This window comes from Octopus sinensis, linkage group LG2 (assembly GCF_006345805.1).
Source record: "Octopus sinensis linkage group LG2, ASM634580v1, whole genome shotgun sequence".
Classification (NCBI taxonomy): domain Eukaryota; kingdom Metazoa; phylum Mollusca; class Cephalopoda; order Octopoda; family Octopodidae; genus Octopus; species Octopus sinensis.
The window spans coordinates 35,646,150-35,651,470 of NC_042998.1; positions in this window are offsets into that span (position 1 = coordinate 35,646,150).

The following is a 5,321-nucleotide window of genomic DNA, read 5'->3' on the forward strand; positions in this document are numbered from 1 at the left end:
GTCCATTTGGCATTGTGTCCATTCGGCTTTGTGTCCATTTGACATTGTTTGATGTTTTGATTCCAACTCTATTGACCAACTGAAACAAATCAGCAAGGTAAAGAAGCTGGACAGTGGGTACCACAAAAATGAATGAGCATCAAATGACTCATTGTCTTGAAACTTGCTGTTCTATGCTGCCATAGCATAAAAGTGAACCATTTTTGCATTAATATTGTACATGTGATGAAAAATGGATTTTTTCAACAATAGCAAATGTTCTGCATGGTAGTTGGACAGAGACAAACTGCCAAACAACAATCCAAAAAAAGAATATTCACCGAAAGATGCTAATGGTGTCTGTTTGATGGTCCAGCACTGTGTTCATCTACTACAGCTTCATGAGACCTGGTAAGTCAATTACAGTGGATGTGTACATCAACCAATTGGATAAACTGATGAGTGAACTTACAATTAAACAACCGTGATTGGTCAACAGAGACAGGCCAAATCTCTTGCATGACAATGCTTGACCACATATTGCACAAAGAACGCTACTCAAGTTACAGGAACTGAACTTGGAATTACCCTGTCATTCACCAGACCTTGCACCAACTGACTATCAAGTTTTCCAGGCATTAGACAACATTTTTGCAAATCTGAAGAAGATGCAAATACAGCCCTTCGTGATTTCATCTCCTTTTGCTCTCCAAGATACTTTGGTGCTGGCATAAATAAGCTACCAATAAAATGGCAAAACTGTGTTGATAATTTAGGTGGCATACTTTGATTACTCTTACTCTCTCTTTTACTTGTTTCAGTCATTTGACTGCAGCCATGCTGAAGCACCACCTTTAGTCAAGCAAATCGACCCCGGGACTTATTCTTTGTAAGCCCAGTACTTATTCTATCGATCTCTTTTGCCGAACGCTAAGTGACGGGGACGTAAACACACCAGCATCGGTTGTCAAGCAATGCTAGGGGGACAACAACACACACATTATATATATATATATATAACGGGAAGCTTTATGAAAATAGACAAAAGACGAAGGCAGGTGGAAAACAAACAAACAATTGTATTAGTATGGTGCTCAGGAAATATAATAAAACAGTCTTTAACGTTTCGAGCCTACGCTCTTCAACAGAAAGATACACAGAGAGAAAAAAAAACAGAAAGAAGGAGAGAAAAAAAATGCTGTGCAGTAGCTAACGAATCAACATGGCGATCTGATTCGGCCAGAGGTCAAAGATCAAACATGAGACGCGAGAGCGAAATAAGGGGAGATAATAGGGGTGATATAGGGTTGATATAGGGTTGAAGGACCCAGCTAATAGTGCGTGTAGGAGGGGTTGGGACGTGTGGTATGTATAGGGTTGGTGTATGTATTAGTATGTATAAGGGTTGTGTGTGTGTGTGTGGGTGTGTATGAGAGAGTATTAGTGCGTAGGATTGGTCTGGACGTGCGTATGTATGGGGTTGGTGTATGTATTAGTATGTATTAGTATGTATTAGTACGTATTAGTATGTATAAGTGTGTGTGTGTGTCTATGAGGAGTATAAGTGCGTATGAGGGGTCTGGACGTGTGTATGTATAGGGTTGGTGTATGTATTAGTATGTATTAGTATGTATTAGTACGTATTAGTATGTATTAGTTGGTGTATGTATTAGTATGGCACATCATATATGATGTGATGTGTAAAGTCGTGTGTGGTGTAGTGAGGAGAGGGGGAGGGGGGAAGAAGAGGGGGAGAGAAGGGGGAAGAGGAGGGGGGAAAGAGGAGAGGATGGGGGAGGAGGGGGAGAAGGAAGGGGAGGAGGGGAGGAAGGAGGAAATAGGGGAGAGGGGGAGAGAGAAGGGGAGTGAGGGAGTGAGGGAGCAGAGGAAGGGAAGAGGGGAGGGAGGGGAGAGAAAGAGGGAAGAAGGGAAGGGGAGTAGGGGTGAAAGGATGAAGAAGACTGAAGAAGGGGTCGGGGGGAAAGATAGGTGAGGGAGGAGAGGATGATGAGGGGGTTAGATGAGGAGGGGGAGAGTTGAGACCAAATGGCGTATAGAGCGAGAGAAGAGAGAAGATTAATTCCTGTTCACGGCGCAAACGGGAATCCGGATGGCCTCTGTGTAAGGACAAACCGAACACAGATAGGTGTTGCAAGGAGTGACCGGTGGAGCGGAAATGGCGTGAGACCGGTGTGTCGTTCGCAAGGTGGATGTCACGAAGGGTTTCGCGAACCGGCAGCCAAGCGGCGTCCCGTTTGTCCGATGTACAAGGAATTGCAGAGAGAGCAAGAGATGCAATAGATATATTGCTGGAGGTGCAGGTGAAGAGTGGATGATGGGATAGGGTCGATGGTGGTGCTAGTGAGGCGGGTGGTGTTGGAGAGGTAAGGGCAAGTGCAGCAACGTGGGCGGGAGCAGGGGAACGAGCGGGGTGGGAGGTAGGGTCAGGGAAGGAGCTATGGACCAAAAGGTCTCGAAGGTTGTGGGCTTGTTTGAAAGAGGGGAGGGGGTCGGTCGTTAGGGAAGATGTGTGAAGTGGACGGGTCGGACTGGAGATGACGGAAAGCTCGAAGAATGGTTGCGTTGGAGACGTAGGGTCGGGGGGTGGTAAGTGAGGGGAAAAGGGAGGCGGGAGACTACAGGGCGGGTTCGGGAGAGAGAGAGCAGATACACGGTCCACGGACCGTGCTCTGGCAAGGGCGGTGTGGATAGTGGTGAGGGGTATCCACGTAGGGTGAAGTGGTGAGCCATACATTGAGACTGAGTCTCAAAGTCATGGTCGTCACTACAGAGCCTACGTAGACGGAGGAATTGGGAATAGGGATGGAAAGCTTGGTGTGTTCTGGGTGGGAGGAAGAAAGAGAAGTGATGTATGAGTGTGAGTCTGTGTGTTGTAGTGAATGGAGGTGGTAAGAGTGGAGTGAAGAATGCTAACCGAAATGTCGAGGAAGGAGACAGAGGTGTTGGAGATAGTGGAAGTGAAGTGGAGGGCTGGATGGAAAGATTGGACGAAAGAGAGGAAGGAATCTATACATATATACGACAGGCTTCTTTCAGTTTCCGTCTACCAAATCCACTCACAAGGCATTGGTCGGCCCAGGGCTATAGCCGAAGACACTTGCCCAAGATGCCACGCAGTGGGACTAAACCCGGAACCATGTGGCTGGTTAGCAAGCTACTTACCACACAGCCACTCCTGCACATATTTTTTTTATTTTATTTATTTTTTTTTGAGATAAAGTAAAATAAGCTCTCAGTTCAAAATCAGACTTTTCATTCTTAATGACCTGATATATTGAAATTGAGGGAATGGAGCAGCAGGTAAAACCCAGGCAGCATACGTTTCCTAGCTAACAGAACCTCAGAAGTAATAATTACTCAACGAAGGACACTCCACTAGCTACTCATCAGGCCAAAGATACTTTAGTCAAATGAAGGTTACTCATTGAGTAATTGGAAGCACTCCGTCGGTTACAACGACAAGGGTTCCGCTTTATCCGAATCAACGGAACAGCCTGATCGTAAAATTAACGTGTAAGTGGCTGAGCACTCCACAGACACGTGTACCCTTAACGTAGTTCTCGGGGATATTCAGCGTGACACAGAGAGTGACAAGGCCGGCCCTTTGAAATACAGGTACAACAGAAACAGGAAGTAAGAGTGAGAGAAAGTTGTGGTGAAAGAGTACAGCAGGGATCACCACCATCCCCTGCCGGAGCCTCGTGGAGCTTCAGGTGTTTTCGCTCAATAAACACTCACAACACCCGGTCTTTGAGTAATTATTACTCCCAAGGTTCTGCAGGTGAGGAAACATATGCAGCCTGGGTTTTACCTGCTCCATTCCCTCAATTTGGATTTTTATTCCCATTCATAACAACCTTAGTTGCTAACCATGAAATAGACAAAAGCTTTTTTCAGCTTCTTGATCTTCAACGTGGAAAAAACCTACAACCTCCAATGCCAATAAACTATAATTGTTCCAGAAAGTTGTGTCTTTATACCTCCTATGGACTGCTTGAAGCTTACGAATTTCCTATGCCTAAATTTCTGGATCTTACAATTACATATACTAGGAAACTACCCCATCTATGATGGGTGATAAGAGCAGAGTGCAAACCAAGACAATTTAAGTTGTAATGTACTTATTTTTATTCATTATATTTGATAGTGCCAAACTATATAGTGTACCTTATTGAACAATATATATGTAAACAGTTACATAACACATTCATGGTACTCATCATCATCATCATCAACATCATAGTTTAACGTCCGCTTTCCATGCTTGCATGGGTTGGACGATTTGACTGAGGACTGGCGAACCAGATGGTTGCACCAGGCTCCAATCTTGATCTGGCAGAGTTTCTACAGCTGGATGCCCTTCCTAACGCCAACCACTCTGAGAGTGTAGTGGGTGCTTTTACGTGCCACCAGCACAAGGGCCAGTCAGGCAGTACTGGCAATGGCCACGAAAATATCGTGGTTTTTTTTTTTTATGTGCTATCTTTGCAAAACCTCTTTGTGAACAATATTCTCCATTTGTCCACAACTAAGTTTCAAATTAGCTGAATCTGTTGCCCTACATACAGCTGGCAGTGCGTGAGCATGGGAGAGGGCAGAAACACACCAACACAATCCAAAGTCTGGCTCTGAGACTTGTTGGCCGTAAAGCAGAAGTCTAATTTGATTGGAAACTGCCTGCGTCGTAAATGAAATGGAATCTGTTTATCTGAAGGCATCAGAAGTATATGAGGTATAAACAGATGTTGTTTGCCAGTGTGAGGAGGACCAGTTGCTATCACTGCTTCGATGACGTGAGAGTTAAGTTCCGTAATAGAGTATCTTGTTCCAATGCAATGTCCATTAGCTGGGTCAAAATTCCGAAGCAGCATAATCAGACAACCCTTCTTCAAAGTCATTTTTGTGTACTGGTAGTCCTTGATGGATAAAAATCTTTTGTTACATTTTAATTAACATGTAATATAAAGCACGCATATCATGTCATTCACTGTTTTATACATCGTAGTATGATACATAGTAAGGAAAAGTTACCAGAGCAAAAATCCTAAGTGTTGACTACAGACACGCTCCTTCGCAAATGATCAACTATTATTCTGTAAACAATGTTTCAAAACTGTTTGTGTTCAGAAGGAGAGATGTGACTCTCACACTCAGTGTAGGAGGCCCAGGTTGCCAAAGTTACTTCAATCAACAATATTACTCAATAGAGGGGAAAGGGGTTGGTTGGGGTGGGGTGGAGCAGGGGCAGGAAGAGGAGGTCGGACTGATCTCTGCAGGAGAAGTTAGGCCTCTCTATTCCTCTTACAAAACTTACCTCCGGG